Source organism: Pipistrellus hanaki (genome assembly GCF_964339955.1).
Source record: "Pipistrellus hanaki genome assembly, chromosome: 11".
Classification (NCBI taxonomy): domain Eukaryota; kingdom Metazoa; phylum Chordata; class Mammalia; order Chiroptera; family Vespertilionidae; genus Pipistrellus; species Pipistrellus hanaki.
This window is the reverse complement of record NC_140513.1, coordinates 19,810,741-19,835,506: the sequence shown is the minus strand read 5'-3', so window position 1 is coordinate 19,835,506 and position 24,766 is coordinate 19,810,741. Positions and strand designations below refer to the sequence as shown.

At 39.9% G+C, this 24,766-nt stretch overlaps 1 protein-coding gene across 3 annotated transcripts in view; it reads left to right on the top strand.

Moving 5' to 3' along the window:
• The window catches only part of SLC44A1 (solute carrier family 44 member 1), a 148,270-nt gene that overhangs the window by 15,147 nt on the left and 108,357 nt on the right, over positions 1-24,766 (top strand). The gene's annotated exons all lie outside the window — the stretch shown is intronic.

Genomic DNA, 24,766 nt, shown 5'->3' with positions numbered 1-24,766 from the left:
CTCTAACCATTAACCAGATAAGAATAACTGAACAACTGAAGGTAGGACAACTGAAATCAGCCTTTAATGTGTGCCATGTTTCGTGTGTGTGCATGTATATTTTACACTTAACTCGGTTTATACAGCCATTTCTAAAGGTCATGTTTCCAGATCCTGTACTATTCTGAACCACCTGGAGCCCCCTTTTTTCTTCTTATGCTTTGATGTTTTAAATTTAATTTTTATTTTTATCTAAGCTACCAGCACATATTTTAAAGAATCAAACATTTCTATCAGGATTGTTAGTATCTTTTCTTAAAATGCCTCTTCTTCTCTCTCTCTCTCTCTTTTTTTTTTTTTTCTGTCCTGAGGCCATCACTTTAAAATCTTTGAACAAAATATTTTGCTTTTCCCTCTATACCGAAACACGCTGCCTCCTGATTCTTTCAGTTTTCAGCCTTGCTTTTGGCCTTCACTATGGAAGATGAAGATCAAGCTCCCTTCCAACACTATTCTTTGTGTCTCTCCCATGTATTATACATATACGTTCAGTCTTATTCTTCTGCTGTGGATATATCGTAATCTTGTTTGGTTCAATGTTCAGTCTTTATGACTTGGGAAATGTTCTTCACAGCTGAGTCATGGGATATGGCATCATTCGTACATAATTTTTTGTTGCTGTAGAGATAGTAGTTGACTTGTTTGGCTGTTTACTTATTTTTCTATGTACTTATGACTCACTGACCTCTAAGCTCCTTCCTGGTTCTGTGAATTTCTTTCAGAGAGCTCAGATACCTTAAATATTCTTTCATTTTCGTGTGTGTGTGTGTGTGTGTGTGTGTGTGTAACATCAATTTCAATTTTTTTATGAGATCTCTGCCACAGGTCCAGTCTGGGCTGGCCCCTTTTCAGGCCTGCTGCAAAGCTGTCTATTTGAGATTTCCCTTCATATCATACTGTCTTTCTTTTTTTTAATTTTAATTATTGTTGACATACTATCTTTCTTGTGTTGGATTCCTGATTACCTGGATCTTATGTACTTTATAAACATTCATTTTTTTTTTTTTAAATGTTAATGGCCGTGTGACTTCCTTATTTGACAAATCTGTCTAAGGAAAATTAAGGAGGAAAAGGAGGGAAGAAAAGAAGTATTGTTAGAGGAAGAAACCTTCCATTCTGCCTTCAGACTAGAAGGTCTGGAAAAAATGCAGAACATCTGTATTTTTGGAATGAGACCAATGGATCGGGTCAACATGATTCATTGAACACAGGCACTTATCTCTGCTCCTCCCCCTAAATCCTTGGCATGGCATAAATACAGATCCAGCTCACCAGGAATCCAAGGCCCAGGGATGGTGGGAGGGGACATGGGTGAGAAGAGAGGCTGAAAACATCAGGACTGATTGAATCCTATATCAGAAGGTAGACCCTCAGATCACTTCCCCTACCAAGCAGCTTAGGTAACACAATATTTTATTTTTACATTAAATACTTTACATTTTTACATTCTATACTTGTCCTATGGTTCATTTTGAATTAATTTTTGTATAAGATTTGAGGTATAGGTTTGATTATTTTTGGGTTTCAGTTGGCTGGTTTGTTTGCATATGGGTGCCTAACTATTCCAGCACAATTTGTTGAAAGGCTTTACCTTTTCCATTGAATTGTGTTTGAAACTTTTAAAAATGTCACCCATATGTAGATATTTGGGTCCATTTATGAACTTTCTATTCTGTTTCATTGATCTGTTTGTCTTACCACTAATACCATATGGCATTTGATAATGGTAGCTTTTTAGCAGCATATATTGAAACCAGGTTATGTGAGTTCTCTTTTTTCTTTTTGAAGAACTATTTTGGCTGTTCTAGTTCTTTTGCCTTTCCTTACACATTATAGAATCGGCTTGCCAGTAGCTACAAAAGTTCTGCTGGGATTTTGACTTAGCTTGTGTTGAAACTATAGATTAATTAGGGAAGGACTGTCAAATAATATTGAGTCTTCCTGCCTGTGAATATGGTATAATGCTCCATTTATTTAAGCTTTTGATTTCTGTTCTGGTGTTTTCTTTCTTGGTTTGTTGCCTGGATTTGGTTAAAAAAAACAAAACAAACAAGACCTCTTTTAATAGCTTCTTGAGAAAAGATACATGAAACAATAATTTTGATACCTTGAATGCTTTTGTTCTTACCTCACATATATTTAATATTTGTCTGGATGTAGAATTCTGGTTGGAAATTTTTTCCTTCAGAATTTAAAATGTGTTGTTCCTTTGTCTCCTTGCTTCTAGAGTGGCCACTGAAGTCTGATGCCATTCTGGTTCTTGATTTGTTTTATTATTATTATTAAACTTGTTTTATTCTCCCAAGAACCTTTTAGGATCTTCCTTGTAACCCATGCTCTGATATTATTTAGTGATGCACCTTTTGTGAATCTGTTTTCATCCATTATGCTGGACCCGGGGTCTTTCAATCTGGAAATTTGTGTTTTGTAGTTGGAAAAAATTTTCCCAAATTCTTTCTTTGATTCCTTCTCATCTGTTTCCCTGATTCTTTTATTTATTTCTTTTTTGAAAATATATTTTATTGATTTTTTACAGAGGGTTAGAGAGTTAGAAACATCGATGAGAGAAACAACGATCAGCTGCCTTCTGCACACTCCCTACTGGGTATGTGCCCACAACCAAGGTACATACATGCCCCTGACCAGAATCGAACTTGGGACCCTTGAGTCCACAGGCCGACACTCTATCCACTGAGCCAAACTGGTTAGGGCTGTTTCCCTGTTTCTTAATTTTTCTGTCTTTTCTTTTATTTCTGAACTTCTTGTCTTCTCCTTATTCTGATAGATTTCTTCAATTTATCTTTCAGTATTGCTACTGCATTCTATTTCTGCTATGAATTCTTAATTTTCTAGGATATTTAATTTCATTATCTTCAACTTTTTTTGGCATCATCTGTTCTCTCTGTGTGTGCATATGTATGTGCATTTGTTTTAAGTTCACTTCTCTGTGTGTCTGCATCATCTGTTTCTTCCAACTTTATTCTGTCTCTTCATTCTTGTTAAAGTTTCCTTAAATGTCTAGCGGTCCTTGGGTATCTGCTAGTTATTTAGATACAGGGCTCTAAAAGGTTGTCTGAAAGCATTGTCTTCATTTGGGAATGGGCTTGTTGACTCTGTTCATTGTAGAGTCATCTGGCTGGCCTGTTCCCTTGGGAGATACCGTGTGTGTGTGTGTGTGTGTGTGTGTGTGTGTGTGTGTGTGTTGGGGCAGGGGGATCCCGGTATCTCTTCTTGGTCTTTTCTCTTGGAGTGGTCAGATTTTCCTAAAGGTGCCTGTTCTAGTCTCCTGGAGGGCATTAGTCTGGCAGTAAGCATTCTGGGACCCAGGCATGGAAAGAAGGTTGGAATGGGAGTTGTTCTCTATTTAACACACGAATTTCCACTTTTGTTTTCCTGAGGTACTCCTCTCTCTTCTGGGTAGAAGAGGGCCAGCCAGTTAGTTGCCCAGCTCACAGAGGGTTTCATTGCTCTTAAGCAGCTTCTCACTAATCCTCCCATTTTTAGCCCCACTGTTACTTCAGTTCCAGGGATATCTTATATCACTAGTTCCTGAGGTTGAGAGGAGTTTTGTGGCATAAATTGGTTTGCTTCCTGGCTTTTCCCACTGTTGAATCAGAAATTAGCTTTTTGGATTTGGCTGGGTCAACTTTCTCCCACAGAGAAACTTCCAAATATTTTCAGTCTTTTACTGTCATTTTAGTGGTGTTTTAGAAGAGAGCAGAGTAAAATGCATGTATTTGGGTAGCATTTACTGGGAGTACTATCCAAGTCTCTTTCAGCTGTGTGAGTTCTACTGTTAACAGTTTTAGTAAAGTGGGGTGCACAGGAACTCACTAAAGTAGTTGTGATCAGTCCTTTCTTCTGGATTCTTAATGTTGCCTAAGGCAGAATTAGCCTTTTCAACAACTTCACTTACATCAGCTAACAGTCCACTAAAAGCCTTGTCATTTTCCCCCCCTTCCTTTTCCTGATGTTCCTATAATGTTGAATTTTTAAAACAGAAGAATAAAAGTTGAATTTCCCTAGGAAATTTTAAACTCTTGATTTTTTGGGGGGTGGGGACTAGTTTTTTAGGCTGTCATGAGCTTTTGGAATTCGGATTTTATTATCCAGTATAGTTGTTGTTCCTTTCTCAAGTTTTTATTATCCAATAATTGGGTCAGCAAGCCAATTCGGTCTTCATATTCATTGGGGCCAGGTCTTGTTGAGTGTGGGCATCACTGTAGTGTGGTCTGTCTGGCCTTTTTCCTTTGGGAACCTCTAGGGTCATTATCTTTGTCCTTGATATTGTTATCTTATTATTAAAAATGTTTTTTTTAATTTATTTTCAGGACCTCTCTTTTCTCAAGACCATTTGAGCCCTTCCAAATATACTTGACCCTTATTTTAGTCCTTTCCCCCCATCTCATCCCCAGAGATAGTTTTAGAGGTGGGAATCAACAAATTTTAATAAAATTCAGGTCTATTGTGTACTTTCCAGCCTCCATTCTCCTGACTAGCAAATAAGAATATGACATTAGCCAGGTATGGTGACATGTGCTGGCTCTGAGTGTTCACTTTTTCTTCCTCTTCTAAGTGCCATTAACCCTCCTTTGATCATCTGTTCTAGAATTTTTTACTCAGAGTTCAAGGGATGCTCAATGGCAAAGCTTATGGTGTTCACTTTCTTCTCCTTTCTGAAAATCGGGGTGCTAATGTCTATGGTTGCGTTCCTCTCTCATTCTCTGCTATTGCTCAAAGGTTACTGACGCCGGATCAGCAGGTTGCACGAGTCCTCTCGGTGCTCAGGCATGTAACTTGTCTGGACCAACCGGGTGTGAACTCTTCCTTGGGAGACAGGAGAGGTGGTGTTTTCAGGATACTGCCCTGGTCTAACATGTAGGTGTCACTCTGTAAATACTTATTAACTTGAAACAGCATAAGGGTTCCTTCTGAATTCCCTCACCTATTAGGGCTTCAGTGTTTACAGACCAACTAAAATAAATTTTTGGGATATTTGTAAGGGTATGCTTTCTTACTTGTGTTTAAAGTGCCAGATTTCTTTAAAAACTAGTGGCCCGGTGCATGGATTCGTGCACCTTGAAAGGGAAATACTTAGGAGAAATATTTTAATATTGCTATTTGCCCTTTCTCCCTCAGCACCTGGGAGCTGGGTGGTGGCTCCACCCTCCTGCCACTACTGCTGGTCACCATCTACAGGGCGATCAGCAGGGCGATTGGATCTCCCCCGCCCCATGACTCCCTCAGTGCCTGGGAGCCAGGCGGCAGCCCTGCACCCTGCTGCCACCACTGGTCACCACCTGCAGGGTGACTGGTGGGGCAGTTGGGCCCTTGCTTGCACCTGCATTGGCCTGGCAATACCCGTTCACCTGCTCCATCATCCCACCACAGTCCCGCTCTCATCAAGGCCCATCGGGCTGGCAGCGCCTCCACTGCTGCCTGCTGCCAGCACAGCTTCACCGATGCCCGCCATGTTCTGCGCCACCCCCTGGTGGTCAGCACACGTCATAGCGAGCAGTCGAACTCCCAGTCCAGGGGACTATTTGCATATTAGGCTTTTATTATATAGGAAGTCTTTTAAGAGTACTTGCTTGTGTTCCCAGCATTATGCTGGGCTTTGGAGAAATAGCAACAAATATACAGCTCTGCTCTCAGGGAGCTCACCACCCACGGAGGCGGAGAGGATTAGAGGAGAGCTAACAGTGAAGTTTTGTGCATGAACCCATCCTGTGCCTGTATCACAGCGACATTGAAGGTCATTTACATGATGCTTCCCAAGTTTTCCAAAAGTTTTCTCTTAAGACCGCCTCTTTACATACCACATCTGACACATGCCAAGTTTACTTCCACCACCCTAGGTCACTATTGTCTCATGTTTAGGTGTCGGCAGTCTTTTCTCCACACAGCAGCCCAAGTGACCAAAAGGCTAATTCGGATCCCATCTCCTCTGAGCTTAGAGCCTTCCAGAAACATTCATCATGCTTAAATATAACATCTAGACTTCCTCTCCACCTTAGTCTGTGTTTACCTCTTCGCCTCCCCTCCTGGCATTGCTGTCATTCATTATGTTCTGGCTGCGGTCACTGTTTTCAAACAGTGTCTGGATTCTTCCCTCTGCCTGGCTCTACCCTCAGATCTGTCAGACTTGCTTCCTCAGTTCTGAACAGCCCTCTGCTCCAGCCTTGCCGTGTGCTATTTCTTTATCTGGCTGTGTTTCTCTTTAAGCTGATCATCACCTGAAATCATGTATGTATTTTTATTGACTTTCTCCCTTCATAAGCTCCATGAGGTTTGTCTCTTATCAATTGCTGTATCCCCACGGTTGGACTAGGCCTTGGCACCTCAGAGATGGTCAGCCAATGTTTGTTGAATGAATGATGCATTATAGAATCAGTTCACATCATTTCTTCTACCTCTCCCTTTTTTCATTTCAAAGCCCTTCTGTTGAGATAGGCCAGTTTCTCAGCAAAGACATCCTTCCGGACTTAATAAGGTGCCCTGTGGTAGAGTTAAGAGCTTAATCTACCTGTAAAAAAACAAAATCCTATTCTTTGATGCCATCTGTGAAACCAGTAGTTCACTTTCCACAGGCTTCTTAGTCCTGTTGGAATAATAGATAAAAAGACCCACTGTGGCTTTAAGTCCTGTGGTTTCACAATTCCTGGGTACTTTTCTCAGTTTTTTGTTTTTGTTATTTTATAATCTTGACAAGCTTTTTTTTCACCTCTTGGATTTCTTCTATCAGACCTTGTTAGGCTTGTTAATTTTTTTAAATATATATTTTATTGGTTTCTTACAGAAAGGAAGGAGAGGAGGGATAGAGAGCTAGAAACATTGATGGGAGAGAAACATCGACCACCTGCCTCCTGAACACCCCCTACTGGGGATGTGCCACAACCAAGGTACATGCCCTTGACCAGAATCGAACCTGGGACTTTCCAGTCCGCAACCTGATGCTCTCTCCACTGAGCCAAACCAGTTTCGGCAGACTTGTTAATTTTTGTGTAGTATGACCTAATGGTTTTCTAGAAAGTTCTGACAAATCTTCTGTCGCATATTTATCTTTTAGCTCTTCTAGTACAGATTTTTTCATTTCTTTCTTCATCTATATTCCCTGGTATCATTATATATATATATATATATATATATATATATATATATATATATATATATATATATATCTTCCTTTAGTTTCGACTGGGCAAGGGAAAGGCCTTGTGAAGGAAAAGGAATAGGATTTAGTCTTGAATAATAGAATAATAACTTTAGTGGGACATTGTAAAGGGACTCTAGCCTGCAGGAATGGCATCAGCAAAAACAGAGAAGTGTAAACTGCACAATGCGTTTGGCAGAGTGGTTTGGGATGTCTGGGGTATGTTTTTATCTATCGTGGGAGATCTGGCTGAAAAGGTAGTGATAGCCTGGGGATTGTGGAGGGTATGCACTCTGGTCTCAGTAGTTTTATTTCTACAGTAAGAATTGTTTTGTTCTTTTTATATATTGGCTAGAAGATGAGGGTGAGGGACTTTTACTTTTTCCCTCTATCATTAATAGCATATAGCCAGTGTTCAATATTGAGCTGAATATGAGGGTTTAATCTTCCCAAGAATTTAGGAGGACAGACTTTTTCTAGTGAATTAATCTTAGAAAGGATATATGTATAAATTGCACACCTTATATGAGTTTGCACTGTGGATGGTCATTTTTTTTGTCTTCGCATTTCCCATATCACTTTTCCAATTTATAATATGTGATCACGACCAAAAGCAGTGCTGGCATCAAGGAGAGGGGCCTGGGCGGTACTTAGCTTCCTCCGTATCTCCACCAGATTCTGGTTCTTTGGTAGGAAAGTTAACATGGACATAATCTCCAGTGCAGTGCTGTGCAGAGGCATTGTCATACACACCTTCCAGTCAGAGAACTACTTCTGTGTCCCTCAAAGAAGAAAATCTAAACGCACCGTTAAGAACAGCTTTTTGTGTTAGGTGTAACTATCCTTTTCACAGATGAGAAAACCAGTTCATACAGGTTAAGGATCTAAGATTATTTAGCTGGTAAGCAAATGAGCTAGAAGTGGAACAAAGGTCCAGTGTTCCTTTTCCTTCCTGTATGTTTTAGGCATCCCACATTTTCTGGCGAGAGTAACAAACGGACTGCTGGCCAATGGAGAAAGGTGCCATTTGTGCAGCATTGGCCAGTGCCTGTGCATAAACATCCCCATCCGCTCGGGGATGTGGGCCTCTCCAAAGCCTCTGGTTTTCCTTGTGGCACATGCAGGAAAAAGATAATAAGAAGAAAATAAGTATTTTATGCCACATTACATATTATGTTCAAATAATTTCACTCAACATGTGTAGTGTTTCATTTTCTTGGTTATATTTTACAACAACGATGCAATTCTAAAAGGGGCTTTCTCCCTGTGACATAAACTATTGCTGCTGACTGATAATTTTAATTAGAATTAACCAAAATTTGTTTCTGGGACATTTATGGTGTTGATAAATTAGAGGTATGGGCGTTATTCTTTATTGTCAACATGGTTAATGTGGACTATGGGGATGAGGGGACTACATCTGGTTTCATTAATACTTGTCAGCTAGGTTTCTCCTTTTTTTGTTTTTCAAGTTCTGAGTGAGTAGGTGCCCATTGATTTGAAAAATCCATATGTAAACTCGGGATGCCGGATTCTCATACCATATCATGATGGATGATTTGTGTAAAATTGCAACTGAGTGAGTTTCACTCAAGCAGTGGGACTCTAGAAGATGTGAGTCCATTGCTAAAAAGTGTCCTGCATACGTTGCCTCATTCTTTAGCTGCAGTCACTGAACCGTAATAGTTTATACTATTGTACATGTCGGTACCATAATTCATTGATCAGTTTGGTTTTGCTCTAAAATTACTGTTCCTAATTTTTCTCCTCAATAGAATGTGCCTACGTTGGGGGACGGGGGATCCTTGGTAATATTAATAATTACTATTATTAATATTGGCCTTTAGAGATCAAATAGCACTTTTGAGTTGTAAGGGTCCGCTAGCCCTGTTGTCTTGTCACATGGGAGTGAATATGATATTTCTCTAAGTTATTACTTTTTTATGCACACAAATATGTTCCACAGTGCTAAAGGACAGGGTGGGGTAGGAATACTGACATAGATATTAGAGATAAAACAGTGAATAAAGCTGATAAAAGATAAGCTGTATCAGTAGAATTTTGCTTATGCTCATTTTAGCAAATTCTTATTCATGTATTCATTAGATAAATCACTAATTCTTACTTAACTGAATGTTTCCCCATAAGCGACACAAAGCTTTTCCTTTGTCACTTTTATTCTATTTAATAATATACCTTTTATACCAGCATTAAATTCAAAATTCCCCCTCAACTCTACCCTCAGTTTATTCATCCTGGCCTTTGCCTACTTAATAAGAATTGTACTAGAGATATATTTTTTGAATAAGCATCTTTATTCTACCTTACTGCTTTTTCTTATGATGTTCTCCTTTCTTAGGAATTTTCTCTTTTCTGTCCAAATCCTGTCCTGATGAGCCAGTTCATACTCCTTTCTTTCATGAAGCCTTTCCTTTTAGTTCACACCGATCAGTCCCTTCTCTGAACACTTAGCATTTAATTATGCACTAGCCTGGGTATTATCTCAGTATTTCATGTTATGTACTTACTAGAGGACCGATGCACAAAATTCGTGCAAGGGGCTCAGCCCTCATAGCCGTGGCTGCTTGCCTTGGCCCTTGCAGCCCTGGCTTTGTCCCAAAGGTCCAGAAGGCCATTCAGCTGTCCAGTCTAATTAGCATATTATGTTTTTATTATTATAGATAGAAATATTGACTTTCTGAAAGTATAGAGATGAGACCCTGTCATTCTGGGCATGAAACAAGTCCTCATGGCCAGAATTAAAAAAAAATATATATTTTTGTTGATTTCAGAGAGGGAGAAGTAGAAACATCAATGAGAGCGAATCATTGATTGGTTGCCTCCTGCACACCCCCAGTGGGGGATGGAGCCCACAAGCCTGGCATGTGCCCTGATTGGGAATTGAACTGTGACCTCCTGGTTCATGGATTGAGACTCAGCCACTGAGCCATTCTGGCTGGGCACAGAATTTAATAAAAGTAACACTTAACTATTTATCAAGTGTTCAGTTTGTTCAATGTAGTGCTATGTATTTTACACATGATATTATTAGTCTCACAATGTTACAGATGAGGAATTAGGGACACATTGGTTAAGTGAATTGCTGAATTGCCCCAGGGTCAGATAGCTTCTTTGTCATAGCGCCAGTATTTGTAAACAGGTTTGCCCAGCATCAAAAGCTGTGTTCTTTGTACTATACAAAAAATACATATTTGTATCTCTGCTTCACACATTTGTGTGTGTGAATCACTGATAGAAATAAATAGAAGTCTTTGTTTCTCCGGACATGACTTTCTGTTTTTGATAGACATTGAGCAATGCTACCCCCATGGCACTATCACAGGCCCAGGAGGTGAAAGCTAATAATTTATCTGTATCTGACCTCAAAGCTCTGAAATCTAATGGGTAATATAGACATATATATATATATATATATATATATATATATATATATGTTGTTACTTATATACAAGGCCTGTGCTTTTAAAGTCATGAATTACATAATTTGAAATCCATACATCTGTGGGCCAATGTGAAGCTTATTGAATTTTTAACAATACTGACATAAATAGCTCTGTATTATTAAAATTTCAAAATTAGTTTTAAAAATCAGTTTGAAAATAATGAACTTATTATCCCCATTGTGCAAAGTCACAGACCTGGAGCTAGTCATAAGCATTCTCGTGTTGTTTTTTTTAAATATGTTTTTATTGATTTCAAAGAGGAAGGGAGAGAGGGAGAGAGAAACATCAATGATGAGAGAGAATCATCAAATCAGCTGCCTCTTGCACTCCCCCCCACCCCCACCCCCGGATCGAACCCACAACCCGGACATGTGCCCTGACCAGGAATCGAACTGTGACCTCCTGGTTCATAGGTTGATGCTCAACCACTGAGCCACACCAGCTGGGCAGTCATAAGCATTCTTGATGTAATGATAGGAAAGTGGCATTTATGAAATAACCATACCCTACAACTATGGGGATATAGTCAAGATATTTTAGTTCATTATGGCTCTAGGTTTACATCATAGATGGTAGTAGCATCAGTGTTGATTTCATCCTTTCATGAAAGAATGTTTTTACAGCATCAGAGATAGTAAGCATGCTCCAGAGTTGAGTTCATGTCTGTTTTAAAACTGCTCTAAGCGTGGTAAATTCGTCTTCAGAATGCCATGCATATTGACTTTTTGTTGGTCAAATTTTGCTTTTACCTCTTGTGTTTTTGTGAAAGTGTGAACCATGCCAGCAGGACAAACGCTTCATAATTCAGGCTTATGCCTGAAGGGTGCACTTCAAAGGCACACTCAGACACTGATAGTGTGCCTCTTTCTTTCAAAAATAGGTAAACTTCTTTTGGAATTGATTTATAAGATTCTCTCATTTTATAATTCAGCGAATCCATTGAGTGTGGGGGCTGGTCAGCTGTGGAAAATGAATGTGGTTTCCAGTTGCCCGATTCACCTGTCCAGTTTGAGTCAGACACTTGTATGTATATATTAGCAGAGTTCCGCCCTCCGCCCCCCGCAGTTTCAGTGCCCTGTGCTCAGATGTCTTGTCACATCATGGGAGAACAATCTCGAGAGTCGCCAGGGGGCCTGACAAATCGGGCCACTCAAAGCTGTTTAATTCCAAGTGTCCTTGATCTGTGGAAGCTGCTCAGTAAATCTCTTGAATAAGTTCTCTCAAAGCTAGACACATGACTGCATTAAAATAAACGTCTCTGCACGGCTTCACCTTCTTCCACGTATTCCTTGAATTTGTACCGATGAAGGCCGTAACCTCAAGAGCCATAATTTGTTACTTCCTTCATCACATCCTGCGGTGAACCCGATTCATTCATTTAGTAAGTAGTTATTGAGCATTTCTACGTGCCAGGAATTATTGTAGGTATTGTAGGTTATTGAGCACCAGGCTTTTCTAGTGGACAAGACAGGTACATAAATAAGTAAAATATACAGGTTAGCAGATTAAGATACGGGCTGCTATGGAGAAAAATACATTAGGAAAAATCACAGGTGAGCCGGTGTGACTTCTCCATTATACCAGCATCATTCATCTGTTTGCCAGTGAGGTAATGCTTATGAGGTAATGTGTTTCAAAGGAACACAGGTGGCAGAATGGATTATACTGCTGATTTAGGACTCCTTAGAGCTGACGCACACATCAAGACCAAACTCAGATCTGCCTCCTTGGATAGTCTAGAATTTTTCTGTTTAAAATACGGTAATAAGTAAGTAAGTAAGTAAATAAATAAATAAATAAAATTATATCAATAGTATTTTCAAAAAACATTTGAAAAAATTCAAAGTCTCTTCCTTTAATAAGCTATTTAAGCCCAGCAGGTGTGGTTCAGTGGTTGAGCATCAACCTATGAACCAGGAGGTCACTGGTTTGATTCCCAATCAGGGCACATGCCCAAGTTGGGGGCTTAATCCCCAGTAGGGGGCATGCAGGAAGCAGCCGATAAATGATTCTTTCTCATCATTGATGTTTCTATCTCTCTTTCCCTCTCCCTTCCTCTCTGAAATCAATACAAATATATTTTTAAAAAAAAACACTTTTTAAAAAGTAGAAACTAAAAACTATATCTTTATTTAATAAGATTTACTGTCTTAAACCAACAGCCAGTATCGTACTTGACAATGACAGATAACTAGAGGATTTTCTGTTTATTTCGGGAACACATAAATAAGTCTTCGAACACCATTAATGTTGTTCTAAAGTTCTGACTAGTGTGCAATAAACCACAAAACAAAAATAAGTATAATGATAAAAAAGGAAATAAAATACAAAGGTCAAGAAAAGCAACTAAAAATAATAAGGGCTGTTTATGTTAAGTGTATTATTGTTGATAACCAATTAGAAACATAAAGGAGAAAAAAATCCCATTCACCATAGTCACAACAAATACAAAATATCTGGAAAACTCCAACAAGAAATATATGCAATTAAAATGAAAAAGACTATAAAACTTTTTTTAAGATTTATAAAATAAAACGAATGAACCAAAGGGACATATCTTGCTACTAGATGTAAAAATTGGAATACTGAGATATCCTGTTTTTCAATTTATTTGTGAATTTAATATGATCTGAGTTATTTATATATATATATTAAGCTTTACAAAATGGTTCTGAGCAATAAACATAAGAGAGGTTAGTATCAGATAGTAAAACTCAATGCTATAGCAATTTAATAGTGTGTAAGTTTCATACAGGGGTTATCACTGTAGGTGTTGGAGGTAGAGTTTTTAGGGTCCTGGCTTGTCACTTAGCAGGAATGTGACCATGATCCAGTTATTTAATCTCTTTGAACCTGAGTCTACTCGCTTGTAAAGCATGAGATTATGTAAATAAAAAGCTAAGGATATTGCTGGAATATGGAAAGTACTCCAAAAATGCTCACTGCTATTGTTTTGTTATTGACACAAGAGTAAAATAAGTCAGTGGGAGAGAATAGTCTAAATAGAGACCATAGTATAAGTAAGAATTTATTATATACTAGAGAACCAGTGCATGAAATTTATGCATGGTTGGGGTCCCTAGGCCTGGCTAGCAATCAGGGTCAATTGGGGCCGGGGCATGCCAGCTGCTGGCTGGGGTCTGGGGGCCTGCTGCCAGCTGCCAGCTGGGGCTGCCAGATGGGGTCTGCCAGACAGGGGGAAGGAAGTGGGGAGGGACCACCACAGGAAGTTAGCAAAACGGGGGGAGGTTGGCTGTGGGAGCACACTGACCACTACAGGGCAGCTCCTGCATTGAGCATCTGCCCCCTAATGCTCAGTGCATGTCATAGCAATTGGTTGATCATTTTTTCTGGTTGTTTGGTCCTAACAATTGCTTAGGCTTTTATATATATATATGGCGCAATTTTGAGTCTGCAGACAATTGGTTAGGTATTTAGTTAAAATTTTTCAGATAACTCACTATACATGAAAATAAATTCCATGAAACCGTAAGCAAGTAGAAGAGGGGGGTGGGGGGGAGATCAAGTAATTGAAGAGTTTCTAAAACCAGTGAGAAGAGTACGAAGTCAGATTCATTTGGCTATCTGTTTAAAAGAAAACTCCCAAGTTGGATGACAAACAGGCTCACGAACTGGTGTATTGGTAAATATTTAGCAATCAGCTCTGCAAGGGAAAAAAAAGAATGCCCAGATTTGTCACATTTGCAGATTTCCATGCTATAACTACTTCAGGCTTCCGAGGTGAAGTCGTGAGCAGGAGTTGGGAAGAGAAGTGCTTCGTTGGCTCTCGTGAGCTGGTGCCAGCTGGCTGCAGCCCACTGCTTGCACAGACGTGGCAGAGCATGCTGGAAACCGCCTAGAGAGCCCAGGCGACCACATTCCTGCTTGAAGCTGACTTCCCTGGGAAGCATAACACAGACATAATTGAGAATAAAAATCCACTGTGTTTCATCATGGAGGGACCTTGAGCTGGACCTGCACAAGCACAAGGATGCTGGCCTCATAAAGGGTCTCTGGGGTAGAGTCTTGTAAGGTGGCTGGGGCCTACCCTGCAAGCAGCCTCCTTGGAGCCAAATCATTCAATGGCTGAGGACTAAGGGAAGAGGTGCTGCTAGGCAAATGCTTAGCAAAAGACCAGATAGACCAGAACAGAGGAGGTGTTTTTTCCTTGGTTTCTTCTTCTGAAGCCCATATAGTAAGTACTCTTGGCAGTGGTGTGTGCGTGTTTTGCTGCCTTCCTTTTTCTCCTGCATATTTATATTCTCATCTCAATTTTTTCTTTTCCTGTCGATACTGTTAAATTACTACCCATAATAGTTTGCATAAGTATGGTCACCAGAAAGATCAGTCATGGGGGAGGGGTGCTGTACAAAGTTACGAATGCTTGTGTCTAGACAATGATTAGGTGAGCCAAGTGGTATTTTTTAATAGACCGGGAAGCCAAAGATGTGTCTCATCGTGTCCAGGGATGAGATATTTCATGGGCTTGTCAGGAAGAGAAGCTTCAAGGTATGGAGCCTTAGGGATGTTGGTTAGATGCAGGGATTCCATTTGGGGCATGCACTTTTACTCCATGATGGACTACTAGCTGGTTATTTGGTAAGCCAGTCTTACATGTGCTATCTTAGAATTGTATTTTTGTGTGATCATATCTGTAGTTCTAACAGAAGATTGGTTTATTGCAAAGTGTACTTTGTGCAATGAAGAGGTATCTTATCGGATTGCAGAGAAGTGGAGATTTGTTGACTATGGGAGTGATATTATTGTTAGAAGTTGTATAGTTTTAAGCCCGTGATTTTGAGCATCATTACTGTAGGCAGTCCAGAAAGAACCAATGGGTATGGGGTGGGATAGGAAGTTAGTTACTTTTAAGGTGTTAATGAAAATTAATGTTGCGATGTGAGAGACATAGTTTTAACAGATACATAGAGGACTGCCTGGTGAGAAAGATAGGAGGACGGAATTGAATTCAGACCAGTCAAGATGTCAACAAGGTCTACATGAGCTTGAGATGTGGCCTTGAAGATGGATAAAAATGGGTTCTTATGAGTGGGATGTATTTATGACTCATTGGGCGTGGAGATTTACATGTTTTTAGAGCTTTTAAAGTGTCTGTCATTTATAGGGCTATTAACTTGATGATTCACTGTTACTTCTCATTTTGGGAGGGAGGGGGTATTTCTTGTCTTTGTGTATGTGTTCCCTCTAATCATTTTAGAACTTTAGCTGGCTTCATTAATTGAGCTTCTCCTGAAAATCTTCGATGATTGTGGAACCATTGTACCTCAGGGTTGGAAGGGACTGTTACAGTCTTCTAAGCCAACTGTCAGTTTGATGTTTGGATCCCCTGTATTATTCTTTTATCTCATTCTTAAATACTTGATGTCTTGACTTTTAGTTGAGTTTACCAAGACGTAGAATTTGGGGGCTTTATGATAATATAATAGTCTCAGACCCAGCAATCATTTGGAGATAACCAATTGGACATACTTTGGGGTGGTTGAGGGCCAGCTGGTTAACTGGTGCATAAATTTTGGCATCATTCAGTGGCCCCTACTCCAGGGTACTCTGACCTCTAACTTTAAACCTTCGGCTGTGAGTGAGATGTAATTGGACTTGGGACTGAGATTTTAGGGCCAGGCTGAACCCAGGACTCCCCTGTTTCTAGGGCTTCCTCGGTGATTCTGAGCTATTCATGGGCAGGGAGAGCGTGTTGATTGGTGGTGGTATAGAACCAATCTCTTTGCTTCCAAAGCTCGCAGCTGCTTGTTTGTAAATTATGCTGAAATGCTGGGAGAAGTTCTCTGGAAAGGTTCTAAATTATGCCTCTTTACTATTTTCTGCTTATAGATTAAAATGCAGAATACTTGGTGTGGTTCAGGCTTAACCAGGGAAGCCTAGTTGAAGGCTGTGAGGAGGCTTTACCAAGTGTCATATATCTTAGAACTATCTCAGAAGTCACCAAGCCCCAGAGCTTTGGAGACTCAGAAATTTAATTTTGCCAGTGCATCCTTCTGTTAATAGGAGACTCACGTGAGCCAACATCATAAGACACGTGTCAAGTCCGGAGGCTGATTTATTCAACTGACATACCGACCAGAAATTTTTTGTCGGATCAGCTAGTACTAAGGGAAAGCCAAGTTATTATTATTTAAGAGTTATCATACTTATTTAGAATAGAAAAGTAGTATGGTTAGATTTTTTTTTAATCCAATCCAAATATGGAAATGTGTAAGTAGAAAGTCCTTTCTGATCTCACCTCAAGCGATGACAATTGTCAACAGCTCAGTGGGTATGTATTCACCCAGACTCTTCGCACATGAAAGAACTCTTTTGCTCTGTTGATTTGCTTTTGTGTAGCTCTCTAGTCATCAACTTGTGGGAAGCCAGAGGGAAATCGGGAGGCTGCCTAATGACACGGAATCAGGTGAGGCGGAGGCTGGGGCTAGGGGGTGGGGGTGGGGGGGAGCGGGTGCTGGATGACTCACAGAGCAGCAGAGTCCTGACTCTTCCCTCCAGCAGTCTGGAGTCTGTTGCCCTGGCAGCCCTTCCCAAGATAGTTTCAAAGGGCAGTCTCAGTGTGTATCTCTCAGGCTGTTTTTTTTTTTTTTTTTTTTTTTTTTTTTTTTGTGTGTGTGTGTGTGTGTGTGTGACTGGCCAACCACACATCCTGGCACCTAAAGGTGCTAGCAGCTGTGCATGTACTGCCCTGTCCAGTCCCTTTTTTTCAGGCAAGTACATTCTTTCTGTAGCTGTGTTTATACCACAGCCTAGTTTTGCCTCGATGTGTGTGTCCTCTGATCTGTTTAAGATGACTCTTCTATCTCTACCTTGATCTATTTTACCTTTTATTTCAGTTATCTGCAACCTTGTTTCTCATATCCCTGTACTGCCTACAGAGGAACCAAACTATCCCGGGGAAATCAGCACTTTCCCTAGTAATTCTTGTAACTTCTGATTTCTCCAGGAGAAACAAACGCATTCTTCCATCACATTTCTTTATTACTCAACTCTTTGCCTTAGTTAAAACTATTCTGCTTTTAGTTTGTTCAATACATAGTATAGCTATGTCAAAAGGGTTCATATTGAGTCTGTCATGAAATCAGCAGAACTCCACATGTGAAGTGGACAATGTAGAGCTCTTTTAAGTGTTTTGGGTGATTTCTTTTATATATCAATTCTATTGAGATATAATTGACATAGCATACTGTTCACACATCTAAAGTGCATACTATTCAATGGCTTTTAGTGTATTCACAAAATTGTGTATCCATCACCACAATCAATTTTAGAAAAATTTTTTTTAACTTAATACGTACTTGGTTTCTTAAGAGTCCTTAGGCACTACTACAGAACTGAACATATATTTGTTTCTGTGCAAGATTGCTGTGGATGAAAACATCTTCATCGACAAAGTCAATGTCTGACTTTGATTTAAAACATAAATTTATCCAATTCCTCACCCATTAGCTGTGTGATGATCAGTGTAATTTTTATGTTCTTCTCCAGAAGTCAGTATGGTCTTCATAAATCAGTTTTTACCTGTTCCATCATGGAAAGGAAGCAAGATTGGAATGAGAATCCTATATTGCTTTAAGAAACAATGGTTACGGTATAGCATGGAAGGTCAGGAAACCCAGTAGCTCTCTGAAAATGGCTGTACCACAACAGGAGCAGGTGCAGAGTGGGGCCTTAGTCCCACCGGTCTGTCCTTGGTATCTTCACGTGCTTGAAGGAGTTCTCACACTTGTAGGATGTGATGGGGAAAAATGAACCCCATAAAAACTGTGTAAGACATTACATAGTAACTTAAAATTAAAAACATTGCTCACCACTGACTCAGGAAAAAAACACAAATTAGAAAGATTGTTTTAAGGTTGCAGACAAGGCTTGGCCTATATAATGTTGGTCATGTTTCATTGACTGTAGAGATAAAAGATGCTGTTAGCTCTGTTGCACAACAGGATGAACTTGGCCTCTGCCCAGTAATTGTCATGTGCCCGTGTACAAGAAAGACAGTTACCGAGAAGTCTGATGTAAGGACATCGAACGGACCCACAGTGATTATTTTTGAGGCCGTTAGAGGAAGAGTGAAGACATTGGCAGGAACCTCCCCATGCTCTTTCTATCTTCTGTATAAATACATAATTTACAAAGCAGCGCCAGGCGTCATTTCCTCCTTTTCCCTTAAACGATGCGTGTTCGTGGTTTAGCATAAAGTTCTCGAACTAAGAAAAGGCGTTGGGCACAGATGCCTGCATTTTCCCACTCAGTACATCTTATTACCTTTAGCTTCCTGCTAAAATCATGCTTTTATTTTTACCTTTCCAATATGAACCGCCATCGCCAGGCTTAGCAAATGAAACGGATTGCGTATAGTAACTGTAAGTAGTTTTGCACTTCAAATCCTTGACAGCGCCTTCCCAAAGGACAGGCAATGTCTTTCAGAAATCCTATTACAAGATTTTATTTGCAGGTACTTATGAACAGAAAGCTAAAAGCCTCCATGTTTTATGGCTACCCAACTTCATCAGGTCTGCTCACTCTGTTGAAAATTGTGGCAGAAACGATACACATCAGCTCTTTTATTCTTCCGTTACTACTCCGCACAAATAAAAGCATATTGGGGAATTTAATGAGGCAGTATTCCCTGGGAGCGAGCTTTGAGGATTTGGAGTATGTGACTGTTTGTCTTTAATACTGGAGGTGTTTGTGTAAAACAGATGGGCGTGAACAAAATGAAGCCCTCACAGACAGGCCAGCGTGTGCCATGTATGTGCTTCAGTCACACAGATGTCTCGGAGAGCAGCAGATTTGGAGATGCACTTAGTGACTGCTTCCGAGTGTGTCAGGCTTTCTGAGTGTGTCAGGCAGTCATTGGGACAATGAAGACTGCAGCAGAGCTCCTGGAACTTGGAGGCTGTTTTTGGAAGGAAGTATGTTTACCCAGAAAGTAGAGAATGTGATAGGTCAATAAAAGAAGTATGGAAGGGAGATTTGATTATCCAACAATTTAACCCACACTTCCCAAGGATACATTCTGGGAATCGCTGCGTGAGCGGCCACACCTCAGCTTGCTTTGGCCTTCACAGGCAGCATGGCTCTATCTGTACGGCAGAGATCTAGGCACACTCGAAGGACGGCATGTGTGTGCCTTCAGTAGGTATAAGCTTCAGGTTATTGTAATTCCTAGCCAACCAGCCCAGCTCTCCTTTGTTCCTGGCCTGAAGGAGTAAAAGCATGCATCGAGGTTAATATTGATTCTGTTTAAATTCCCTAGCCTCAATACTTAATTTATTAGTAATGCATACTTGCAAACTGATAGAAACACAGGAATGTGAGCAGTGCTGTAGTTGTGAATTTCTGGCCCAACTGCTATTGGAATCGACTTTGGTTTGTCTCCCCACTCCCCGCTCTTTTTTTTTTTTTTTTTTTTTTAATACTGCCGGTTATATCAGTCCTCTCCCTCTGGACCAGCCTCCCAGATTGCTATTTACTGTTGCCTTCAATGTAAGAGAATTCAGTTCTCTGGCCTATCTGGGGAAATGACAGGGGAACCTGTAAGTCATGTAGCCCATCAGCAATCCCAAGTTGCAGCAACTCCAGATGTATGGGACCAGGTAGTGCTAACTCAGTGGTAGCAGAAATCTCACCAAGGGCATCAACATGAAAATACTATTCTACTAGCTTAGTAAATATAGCTCTGCACTGAATGTGTCATAAAACAAAGGAAGCTATATTTCCTGTTTTCCAAGACTGAAGGGCCCCTGCCTAAGGGAGCAGCCATAACGTCTGTAGTACAAAGAAATCTTAATGGATACTGCATGAGAAATGGATATTTGGTTCTGTTGATTAATGAGTTTGCCGACCACTGTTGACCCAACCGAATGTCCCATTTGTTTACTACTACGTATTTCTGAGTGGGATAATTGTTATTTGGCAGTCAATATTTCCCCATCATAGCTAGCAAGAATTTTTAGTAATGTGTCTTTTCTCTTTTTGCTGCCATTAAGATGATCTCTTTATCTTTGATTTTCAACAGTTTGAATATAATATATGCAGGGTGTGTGTGTGTGTGTGTGTGTGTGTGTGTGTGTGTGTAAGAGCACTCTTCCATGTATGTGTGTTAATCTTGCCTGGATTTCTCTGAGCTTCTGGGTCTATGCTTTGATTTCTTTTATTATTTGGAAAATTCTCAGTTATTTTTTCATCTAAGATTCTCTCCACCCCATTCTATCTTCTTCTGAGATTCCAATGACACATATGTTAGACGATTTGGTATTGTCCTACACCTCTTGGATGCTCTGTTCTGGGTTTTAAATTTTCACTTTTTTGCTTTGTGTTTAACTTTGGATCATTTCTATTGAATTATCCCTGAGTTTATTGATTCTTGGCTGTGTTTAGTCTACTGATGAGCCTGACCATGCATTCTTCATGCCTGTTATCATGGTTTTAATTTTTATTTCCAGTATTTCCTTAACTCTTTCTTACAGTTTTCATCTTTTGGCCAGAGTCTGAGGACCTAGGATTCACAAATAGGTTTTCCACTTATTTTCTCTAAACTAAGGGTTTCTTTTTTACAAAAAAAAAAGAAGAAAAAGTGGAATATATAATAATAACTAGCAGAATTGTTTTGAGGATCAAATGAGGTTCCTTGGGCAAGTCTCTTCTTTCCCTTCCCCCAGTCTGTGACTCTCCTGAAGGTTTGGACTGTGTCATTACTTTGGTCCTATTTAGTTCCTAATTGTATGACTCTGTGAAGCGAAGGGGACTTAACATTTACTGACAGCCAGTATTAATCTCATGTAGAACTTGAGAAGCAGATAAAAGTCACATTTAAAAAGTGCTTTTGCAAAACATTTTACTTTTGCCAGGTCTTTGTGGATTTTAATAGGAGGAAATAGGCAGCATTAAATCCAGTTGCCACTTGGTTAAATCTGTTAAGGAATCATTAAAATTTTTCAACTGTTGGGTTCCCTGACTCGTTTGAGATGTTTTACGGTTCATAAAACATCTCACTTTCTTCTCCTGTGCCTACTTGAATTTAAAATTATTGGATTGGCTCCCAAATGTTGCAAGGTGAGGAAAAAAAAAAACAAAAAAAAAAAACTCATGGAGGTTTTTACTCTTTTCTGACTAATGCAAATAGATGACATTCTCGTCGGATTTGGCTTTGCAGTCACAGACTTGGGTTCCTGTTCTGATTGCACAGCTGCGAAGCCTTGTGATCATTTCACTTCTGAGCCTTGATTTTCCATATCTGTGAAATAGGAACGTTATCTATATCAGAGAGCTGTTTTAAAGGTAGACTATATAATGTGGGTAAAGCTTTGAGTGTAGTGCCTAATCAGTAGTAATCGATAACTGATAGCATTAAAACTGATAGCTAAAATGAAATTTGCTATCATTAAGTCAAAATTTTAGTTAACATAAAGAGAAATCCAAGTTTTATATTCTTTTTATTCCTCTTACTGGGAAGATCCACTTAGTAAAAGGAAAGTTTAACAATAGGGAGAGGGTTAACCGAAAAGCGAGTGTTGATGAATAAGACTGATAGCCAAGAATGAGAGATGTACCAGGTGGCAGATGCTCTCACCTAATCCTCAGAAGAGCCCGGTGAAGTAAGCTGCCTCTGCTCTGAGGAGCTGTTCTTGATCTGAGTGAGGGTGACACGCCCCCCCACACACACACACACACACACCCACCCCACCTTGGGTTCTTCCCCTCTGTACTATGTCACAGTCTTTTCTGGGTACTCTCCATTTCTGATCCCCACTGAAAGGATTTCTGTGTATTTGGCCCAGAAGTGGCCCACAGTAAGTTGAATTGAATTGCTGAGATCTAGAATCCTCTTGGGCATTTTTCTGGTCAAGGCTGAAATTCCACTTTCTTTATGTGTTAGATGAAAATTAAAGCATTGAAAACCGAATGTTAGCCCCAGGTGAAAATACTAAGAAAACGGTTGTGGATAAAGAAATCAATGTGAGGTCCTCTGCCCCGCAAAGCCTACCGCTTGCTAAGATAAACAAATAGACCGCCTGAAAGTAGTTATTGCTCTGGAAATTACCTTGGAGTAAATATTATGCATTTCAGAGGTGTCCACGTTCTGTGTTTCTAAGTAATTTTACTGCAATGGGTATTATTCAAGATTGAAATTACTTAATACAAAGAAACATTCTTTATTCATACTGTGAAAAACTGTCACCCAAAACACAGCTCATAATATAGGCATTCAAGTTGAATAACAGGAATAATGTCAAATTATTTTTGTGGGTTTTTTTCCTTTTCTTGTCATAACAAACATTTTCACAAAACTGCATTCCTGATCATAGATTTTTAGAGTTGGAGGAGCCTACGAGGTCCAATCTAATTCCTTCCTGCCACCCAGAGGTATAAAGCAATTTATCTGAAGTCATGCAGCTAACTAATGACAGAGCCAGGGAGAGAGCAGTGTCCCTTATCCATTTGCCATAATGCTACAGTTCCCTGGAAAAAGCTGCCTACTCATTCTTGGTTTTTAAAGCTGGAGTCTTGGGGTGAGGTTTTTTTTTTCTCCCATGACTAACTAAGGAGTGTTCTTTGTTCTTGTGTGGGTGTCTGAGAGCCAGGATCAAAAGTGGTGGGATGTCTTTTTGTTGTTGTTGAACAACTGAACCGTGTCAGGCACTCAACAAGGAAAAGGCATTTATCTAGTCTCCACTTAAGGGGTCAGCAGGAAGTGGTTGGAGTTCAAACGCTCTGCCCTCAGTGTTGACAGGCAGGTATTTTAAGGTTGAGTTTCTTAATCTAAATTCCCTAAATGTTTATGAAAATTATGCAAATATATGCTTACCTCCCCAGAAATGCATCTGCAGCTTTCATCAAGTTATCAAAGGGTATATAATGAAAAACTCCCGTTTTCAGAGGGAGGCAAACCTAAGCAAATCCGCTTAAGGGCTGGTTCTCCACTCTTAGACGCGACCTTCTAATTATACTTGGAGGGCTTCCTTATCTCCAGCCCCTTCCTCTGCACCCCTTCCCACTGGCAGGCCTTCCCCAGATGGCTTCCTGGATCTTGTCATGGAAGTCACCGGAGGCTCAGCCCTCTATTCGCAGGAACTTTGCCCGTGGGTTTCCCAAGGCTCCCTTCTCTCTCCTCAGCTTCCTGCTTCCAGGAGAGGGTATGAGACCCAGGGATTTTTGTTCGTTCAAAAGCTCAAGAGTGTTATGTCAGTTATATCACGGTTTAAAAAAATTGTTGAGCTGACTTGAGAACCTAAGACAGTTTTTATAAGAAAAAAATATGTATGCTGTGACCCGGGGCCCAGTTTATTAAGAATATCGTCCAAAAGGCTGGTGGAATCCATTCTCAGGGCACATGCCCAGGTTTCAGTTCGATCCCTGGTTGGGGCATGTGTGGAAGGCAACCCAGGGATGTTTCTCTTTTACTTTTTAACCCTCCTCTCCATCCCTCCTTCTCTCTTCCTCTCTCCAGACATATCAGCGGGTGAAGATTAAGAAAAAATATAATTAGAATTCCAATCTAATACTTTGAAAATTAACTTTTATTTATTTTAATTTGTCTTTATTGTTGAAAGTATTACAGATGTTTCCTTTTTCCTCCCATTAATCCCACACCCCCACCCTGAAGCAAATTAACTTTCAGAATGCCTCTAGTTGTTTAGTTAGACAAACTCCATGTTTGAAATAGAAACTGTTGACATTTTCCAGAAAGAGAATGAATGAAAATTTATCGATGGATGTTGATTTCGGAGTTGCCCAGATCTGTCTGTAAAGTGGTCTTAATTTAGTTTTTTTTTTTTTTTTTTTTCCCTCTCCCTGAATTTTATAAGACTTAGAAGAACCTACCTCTGAATAGGAATTCATTTTAATGGGCTTCCTTCCTAGGAAAAAACATATGGAAAGCACTTTCTAAATTTTTAAATCTAGCTACCGCTAAAATTGAAGCCACCGCCAAAATTGAAGTTGGAAGAATTTGTTCATTTGTTTATTCATATTAAAGATACCATACTGCCCTGCAGGTGTGGCTCAGTAGTTGAGTGTCGACCTATGAACCAGGAAGTCATGATTTGATTCCCAGGCAAGGCACATACCCAGATTGTGGGTTCTA